This window comes from Loxodonta africana, chromosome 13, assembly GCF_030014295.1.
Source record: "Loxodonta africana isolate mLoxAfr1 chromosome 13, mLoxAfr1.hap2, whole genome shotgun sequence".
Classification (NCBI taxonomy): domain Eukaryota; kingdom Metazoa; phylum Chordata; class Mammalia; order Proboscidea; family Elephantidae; genus Loxodonta; species Loxodonta africana.
This window is the reverse complement of record NC_087354.1, coordinates 79,869,711-79,878,709: the sequence shown is the minus strand read 5'-3', so window position 1 is coordinate 79,878,709 and position 8,999 is coordinate 79,869,711. Positions and strand designations below refer to the sequence as shown.

General features: G+C 35.9%; 1 pseudogene; it reads left to right on the top strand.

Moving 5' to 3' along the window:
- Positions 1-5,164: 5,164 nt before the first annotated feature.
- LOC135233053 (olfactory receptor 2AK2-like) lies at positions 5,165-6,703 on the top strand (annotated as a pseudogene).
- Positions 6,704-8,999: the final 2,296 nt, after the last annotated feature.

Below are 8,999 nucleotides of genomic sequence, written 5' to 3'. Positions count from 1 at the left end.
ATGATGATAAGAACCAGAAAAAATGATATTATGATGGGAATACCTATGAATTAAATTGTTTATTTAATAAATTTACTTAGAAAGTGATGCATGACTCTCAGTTTATGGAACTAATAATATTAAAAAATATTAAACTAGTACACAAATCTCCAGGGTCAATATAAATGTTAATATTGCCTTCTCTCTCTCTGTCATAGGTTCTGGGATTGGTTTAAAACACACTTTAAGTAGGTGTTATTTTAAGTTGATTACCTCTCATTGAAAGTCTTATATAACACTTTTTTTTTTTTAATTGTGCTTTAGGTAAAAGTTTACAGCTCAAGTTAGTTTCTCATACAAAAATTTATACACATATTGTTTTATGACCCTAGTTGCTATCCCTATAATGTGACAGCACATTTCTCCTTTCCACCCCAGATTTCCTGTGTCCATTCAACCAGCTCCTATCCCTTTCTGCCTTCTCATCTGGTCTCTGGACAGGAACTTCCCATTTATAAAAAAAAAAGTCTTGTGTATTTACTTGAAGTAAGATGCGCACTTTTCACAGGTATCATTTTATGTCTTATAGTCCAATCTATTCTTTGTCTGAAGAGTTGGCTTCAGAATGGTTATAGTTCTGGCTTAGCAGAGAGTCCAGGCGCCATGTCTTCTGGGGTTCCTCCAGTCTCAGTCAGACCACTGAATTCTGGTCTTTTTACTAGAATTTGAGTTCTGCACCACACTTTTCTTCTGCTCTCTTGGGGAATCTCTGTTGTGTTCCCTGGCAGGGCAGTCATTGGTGGTAGCTGGGCACCATCTAGCTCTTCTTGTCTCGGGCTGATGGAGTCTAAGGTTTATATGGCCCCTTTTGTCTCTTGGGCTAATATTTTCCTTGTGTCTTTGGTGTTCTTCATTCTTCTTTGCCACAGTTGGTTGAGACCAAGTGATGCATCTTAGATGGCCACTTGCTAGTTTTAAGACCCCAGACACCACTCACCAAAGCCAGATGCAGAACATTTTCTCAATAAAATTTGTTATACCAATTGACCTAGATGTTCCCTGAAACCATGGTCCCTAGACCCCCACCCCTACTGCACAGTTCCTCAAAGTGTTTGGTTGTGTTCAGGAAACTTCTTAGCTTTTAGTTTAGTCCAGTGATGCTGACTTCCCCTGTATGGTGAGATATCCTTCCTAGCACATTTAAAAGGTAGTAAAACTACCTATTGGTCAATACAGTTCCATTAAAGCTCACTATATTTCTTTTATTTTACTATCATTGGAAGCTCTCATTTGCAATTTCATCTAACTCAAAAAAATACTTGATGTTGAGGGGGGATTCAGTGGGTAGAGGTTTCTTTAATTTATGGAAAAGAGATTCACGTTGTCATTTAGGCACTTCTGAACTTACACACTCATTTTAGCCCCTTTCTTTGATCTAGCAGGTGAAATGTTTTATATTTATAATGCTTTAAAGGTGATATGGCCTACGACTGGTTTTTCCAACTTTATGGAGAGGTTTTTGAAACATTTACAGTTGATAGTTCTTACCAGAAGGATTAGTTTTTTGAATCGGGGTAGTAGAATATCTCTTAGAGAGCTTCTGACCTGCCTACCAAAAGCTCTAAGAATGTTACCCTTATTGAAAAGAAATTAAAAGAATGATAAATATATTGCTTTAAAGCTCACAGATATTTAAAAAAAAAAAAAGTTGCTGTCAAGTGGATTCCAACTCACAGTGATCATATGTATATACATATCTATATATGATATAGATATTTAAAGTACATATAAATAATGACAGAAATTGGTGGGAGAAAAATGATTAAGATATTTGATGATCAATAACAAGTCAGGAATAAGAGGAATTAGCCTAGTAGCCACAGGTGCTCGGCAAACTGGCTATGTACAGATTCTGATTAAGCCTAACACATAGACGTCCTATTCTTAAAAAACTATTGTACTAAAATAATTTGTATAACAATTTAGGAAATAAGAGTAGCTTGTTGTTTTTGTTGTTGTATGCCATCAAGTCAATTCTGACTTCTAGCGACCCTACAGGACAGAGTTGAACTGCCCCATAAGATTTCCAAGGCTGTTAAGGAAGCTGACTGCCACACTCTCTCCCAGGGATCAGCTGGTGGTTACCTTTCATTTAGCAGCCTAGTGCTTAACCACTATACCACCAGGGCTCCTTCAGCTCATGGCAACCTTATGTGAAAGACAACAAAATGTCCACACCACAGTACTGCAAATTGATAGATGGGTGGTAGAAGAAGCATGACATACATCATGGATATTTTACTTTGCTGAGGAAAATGGTGTAAATGATATGGGGGATGTATTCATTTCGGAGGCTTAGTGAAGCCTCAGCATGCTTAGAAGCCAAGCAAAATATCCAACCACACAATACCCTGACATCAGTGTGTTTCCATTTTTTGTACTATTTCTTTGTGTGTATATGTTTCCAAGTACATAACATTTTGACTGTTATCATAAAAACATCTGTAATTATATGTCACTTTTAATTAAATGTATATAATTTCTATACACTAACAATATACTAAACATTACTAATAATGAATGTTGTAAAAATCTCTCCATAAAGTTGAAGAACTCAACTTTAGCCCTTAATTCCTAAAAGGTATTTAAAATACAAACTATTTCATCTGCTAGGTTAATAAAAAGTGCTAAAATGAGTATATGTGTTCATATGTGTTCAGAAGCACCTAAAAGGCACCTTTAATCTTTTCACAAAAGAAATTTCAACTTAAAGTGTCTAGTTATCATAATTACTCTTTGAATACACATACATTATCTCATTAGGTTGATATTTTTAAATTTCCTTCTCCATTTCATCATTTGAAATTTTTCCTATGAATTTTACTATGATTGACATATTTTTTACAAAAGTAAGTTTCATATTTATAACTATTTCACAAGAACAATTCCCAATATGAAACCGTTAGTTCAAAGGATATGAAAGTTATCAAAGTTCATGATGAATGACTAGCAATTTTTTAAACGATGTACTTTATGTTTAGAGTCTCTGAGTGGTACAAATGAATAAGCACTTGACCACTAGCTGAAAGTCTGATGGTTTGAACCCACCCAGAGGCACCTGGGAGTACAGGCCTGGCAATCTCCTTCTGAAAAGTCACAGCCCTGAAAACCCTATGGAACAGTTCTACTCTGCACACGTGGGGTTGCCATGAGTTGGAACTGATCGGAGGCAACTAACAACACCGTATGTCACCACACATGTGTTAGTGCATATTTGGCTACATCGTTAACAATTTTTTTCTTGATAATTTAGTAAAGTGTTAATACATCACTTTCATACCATATATAGACTTATCATTTCCCCACATTAAAAATTCTGTTTCCTCTTTGATGTATCAACTATCTATCTTTTCCCTATGGGTTCAGTTGTCTCTTTTTTTATTGGTAAATTATTTTTATATTTGAGATGTTTAATAACTATATTAATGCTCTAAGCTTTCCTTCAAGTTTTTGTTAAAATTTATAATTTTTGCACACAATTTTTGAGGTGTAAACACTGGAAAAATCTGAATAATAGTTTACACGTGATAAAATGAGCATTCTAATAGTTTGGACACCCTTACCAGCATTCCCATTTTTATTGTATTAAAACACATTTCTCTGCCCTATATATATTATCAATGATATATCTTCATGTAATAATGTATTATGTAATACAACTTCTACTAGGTGCAAAAGCTATGTTATTTCATTCCTTTTTCTTGCTCATTTATCCCAGTATTTTATCTATTTTACTTTTATAATACTTTGTGTGTTATATTTTCTCCACTTCACAGTCTTTCCAAATTTTTTCATTTTGCTTTTTAGCTTGACCTTTTATTACAAATTTTTATTAAAATAATTCATCATGGTCTGAAATATATAGCCTTGAAATTTAGGTTGGATTTGTATGAATTGGTTTAAAAAGAACAATATGACATTTATTTTGTCCATCCAGTTATATGCTATCTTCACATTTTATTTGATATTTTAGTATATTGTCAGTTTTTATTAAAATGATATTTAAATATTATGCTTAGTTATCAGTATTTATTATTAGTAATGTGAAAATATGATTAGCATATTAAAATATAGTATATTGGAATGTTACCAGTTAGAATAATTAAAATTTATCCATTTGGTTTTTTGAACACTTTAGCAAGTTGAATAATTTTCATTGTTCAAAAATAATGTTTTCAGTAAAAAAAAAAATTATAATCAGCTTTGTGTTTTATCTTTCCAGTGTTGCCATCATCATTTATATATGTGGTGCAGCTATGCTTTTTGGATTCTGCCACATTTCATGACAATATCAGTGGGAAATTGGGAAAAAAAGACTTTTTCATGCTTATATTTATATTGACATATTCATAATATCATCCAAGCCTTTTTTCAAACTTTTTAAGTTTCTACCCCTATTTACGTTTATTAAAATCCTTTCTCAAAGTTTATTAATGATTGTATAATTTTCAATGTAATAGCCTGTTATTACTACATCTGTCTGTACCAGTTAAACACTTCACTTTACCTCATCCTCCCCACTCTTCTGAGTGAATGGCCTTCTACATGGCAAAATATAAAAAAATCACTAAAAAGAATTTGAAGGAAAGACTTAGCCTGATTCACTTTTAGAGTTCCAGAAACTATCACTGTATTCGACCATAGTAAATGCACAGTAAATACTGGTAGCATTTAATATTGTTTCCTTTAAATTTACTGATTGTATTTAGAACAAGTGGACTGTAGATAGTGAGACTTTTATTTGCTCTGGAAATACATAAATGCCAGATTTTTTGTTGGAAAACAAAACAGAATTCATTTCAATTTGCTATCTTGGAATTAACCATCCTTCATATTCTTCTTCAGTCAAACTTTAATAAATGTTAACATATATTTTAATGATTCATTCTCAAGCTCCCCTTAAGTCTGACATGTTAACATGCCTGTATTGACATAATTCCATCTCTTCTTAAAGGAAGAAATAAAAAGTATTTTCATTTTGCTGTTTGTCAACATGGCCATTATTCAATAGACATAAATTCAACATGTTGAAAGGGAGAAAGATATTTACCTAAGGTGACTGAAGATTTTATTGTATTTAATAATTGTATTGGTTTTTCTCTTGAAGAACATTCAATATTGTTGGATGGAATTTTTGGATATGGTCTGCTTTATTTTGATTTAAGCTGTGAAGACAGAAAATCACAGTTTTGGAGCAGAATTTATACTTCTTGTCCTTTTCAGTACGGCTGAATGAACACTATTCTTTTTGTTGCCATCTCCATCTTCTTCTCAGTGGCCCCGGTGGGGAATATCAAATGATCCATCTCATCAGATTGGATTCCTGACTCCACACTCCCATGTACTTCCTCCTCAGTCAGCTCTCCTTCATTGATATGACGTACATCTCCACCACTGTACACAAAATGGCAGCAAACTTCCTGTCAAATAGGAAGACCATTATTTTTTCAGCTTGTGAGACTCAAACCTTTATGTTTTTGACCATTGATGGAACTGAAGCTCTTCTTCTTGGTTTCATGTCTTATGACAGATATGTAGCGATCTGTCACCCTTTACATTATCCTGTGCTCATGAGCAAGATGATCTGGTTGTCCATGGTCACATGTGCATGAGCCAGTAGTTCCATCAATGCTATAATACATACACTGTATGTATTTCAACTTCCATTCTGTAGATCTCAGATCATTAACCACTTTTTCTGTGAAGTTCCATCTCTAATACCTTTTGTGTGTCAGAATGCTTCCCAGTATGAGTATACCATCCTCTTTAGTGGCCTTATTATGCTGTTGCCACCGTCTGTGGGTGTTCTGGCTTCCTATGCCAAGATGCTTATTGTCGTGTACCAGATGAGCTCAGGTAAAGGGCAGTCAAAAGCCATCTCCATGTGTTCCTCACATCTGATTATGGCAAGCCTATTTTATAGGATAGGTGTCTCCACCTATATGAGGCCACACTCCTTGTGTAATTCTGAACAGGATAAAGTGGTGGCAGTATTTTACAGCATTATCATACCTCTACTGAACCCATTTATCTACAGTCTTAGGAACAAGGAGGTTATGGGGGTCGTGAAGAGACTGTTGGGATAACAGAAAATGTGCCATTAGGAACTTCTGTTTGATTGAAACTGAACAACATAAAATGCCTTGCCTAAGCAACTGTCTGGAGAGAAGTAAAGCATAAGAACTTTTTTTTAAATTGTTCTATATGTATATATATGCACATACACGTATAAGATTTACCAATTTAGCATTGTTCTTGTGCAAACATCACTCAGAATAAATTCCAAATTTCCCATCACCATTAAAAAAAAAATTCTCTGCTTTTTAAACAATGGCTCCCCTTTCCCTCTCCCTCTTTTCTCTTGTAGCCACTAATAAACTTTGATCTCTAAACATTTGTCTATTCTTGTTATATCATATAAGTGAGATTACATAATTTTTGACAGTTCAGTGAGCATAAGGCTTCCAGGTTCGTAGATGTTATAGTATCAATCAGGACTTAATTACTTTTTTTACGGCTGAGTAGTAATCCATTGCATGTATATACAACATTTTGTTTATACATTCATCTGTTGATGGACAATTAAGTCCTTTCCATCTTTTGGGTATAATGAACGTTGCTGCAATGAACATTACTTATATGTATGTCTGTTTACATTGCTGCTTTCAGGTCTCTTGGGTATATACCTAGAAGTGGAATTGCTATGTTTTTTTTTTTTTTTATGGTGGTTCTATGTTTAACTTTCTGAGAAAATCCCAAATTGTTTTTCATAGCAGCTGCACCATTTTGAATTCTCACCAGCAATCGATAAGTATTCTAATTTCTCCATATCCTCGCCGACATTTGTTATTTTCCTAATTTTGCCATTGTATTTATAATTCCTGAATATGTAATTCCTGACTGCTTTTTTTTTTCTTTTACTTTCAACCTTCTTTAATGGCAAAATTAGGATATTTCCAGACAAGCAGAAATTAAGGGAATTTGTAAAAACCAGACCAAACTTACAAGAAATACTAAAAAGAGTCCTTCGAATAGAGAACCAAAAACGTTAAACAATAATCTGAGATTTGGAAGCAGGACAGGCCACCCAGGTACCAACCCAGATAAAGAATTTTTAAAATAAAGCAAAAAGTCTAAAAACAGTGAATCAAAGACATCAATATGTAAACGATGACAATATCAAAACAAAAAAGAAAGAATAAACAGTGTAGTTATGGAACTTTCACATGGAGAGAAAGCCAAAGCCATATCAATAAATAAAAGACTGCTTTAAAAGTAGGAAGACAAAAGTAAATTTCAGGGTAACCACATAGAGGAGACCCGGTGGTGCATTGGTTAAGTGCCCAGCTGCTAACCAAAAGGTCATTGCACTGAAAGTCTTAGCTAAAGAAATAAGGCAAGAGAAAGAAATAAAGGACATCCAAATTGGAAGGTAGAAGCAAACTTTTCCCTATTCACAGATGAAATGAGCCTATACATAGAAAACTCCAAGGATTCCACACACACAAAAAAACAAAAACAAAACTACTGGAACTAATAGAAGGATTCAGCAAAGTAGCAGGGTACAATATCAACATATAAAAATCAGTTCGATTCCTCTACATCAACAAAGAGAACTTCAAAAAGTAAATCACAAAAATAATACCATTTATAATAGCTCCCCAAATGATAACAAATAATTGGGAATAAATCTAACCAGGGATATAAAAGACCTATACAAAGAAAACTACAAAATGCTACTGCAAGAAATCAAGAGACCTATATAATCGGAAGAAAAAGAAAAAAGAAAAAAAAAAAAAACATGCTCAGGGTGGAGTCAAGATGGTGGAATAGACAGACTCTTCCATCGAGCGCTCTTTACAACAAAGTCCTGAAAAAACAAGTGAAACAAGTATATTTGTGACAAGCTGGGAGCCCTGAGCATCAAAGGCAAGCTTAGACAACGAACTGAGGGGCAGGGGGAGAAAGAGGCCATTCAGAAGTAGAGAGGAGTTATCGGACATGAATCGCAGGGAGCCCTCAGGCACCATTCCCGGAGTGGCAGCCGCAGTGGAGGGTTGGTACTAGCATTCTCCTCAGGGAGAAGCAGCCAGCAGCACAGCCTACTCACACCTCTGGAACCTGAGGAGAACGAGCTCTCGGCAAAAGCTAAGTACTTGGGTATATTTTACCACACTCCCCCCGACCCCAAGCCAGCTTCAGTGACTGAATACCTAGGCCTGAGGTAGACCCTGGTGAGCACCTAGAGCCATTCTCCTGGCCTTGGGGAAGGGAAAAACTTGCAACTGGGGGGAAAAGTTAATTTGCTAGCTCCATTAACTAGGGGAGCTCAGGACAGAAGCGGATCCTGGCCAGGCATAAACCGTCCATGGACCTTGAGCACCTTTCTCTTCTGCATGGACCTGTGTGGGCCTATTTCAGGAGAACAGGCCCTTGTTGGCAAACTCCAACCATTTCAGTGGTGCGGTGGAGAGGTGGGTGTTTGACATTTGACATTGCTTTGCCTATTAAACAAGGTCCTCACCTACCCACATCAGGGACCTAAGGACTGGTAGCTCCACTCAGATCACCCAGCCACCTGCAAGAGGGGTCCAAAGATAACTGGTACCTCCCAGTCCTTACAATCAAAAACTTTGGGTGCCCATGGTCCCTCTGCAGAACCCATCCACCAGCACACTCTAGGAAACAGAGATGCATTTTCCTCAGAGACACTTGGGGGTAGGTGCTCAAACCCCTGCCTTGTTCACAGTGTCGACCCTGCTGCAATCAGATACCAGTATATACGCCAATCACCCCTGCCCCTCTAAGACTTTAGGACAGAGCCTGTACCACACACTTCATGATCAGCTACCTGGAAACCTAAGCTGAATTCATACAAGAAAACTGAATGGACTTCTAGACTGATTTACCAGATAACAGCTCTAGCCAGCTGGGGACAGGACAACAGAGCTCCAAAGGTG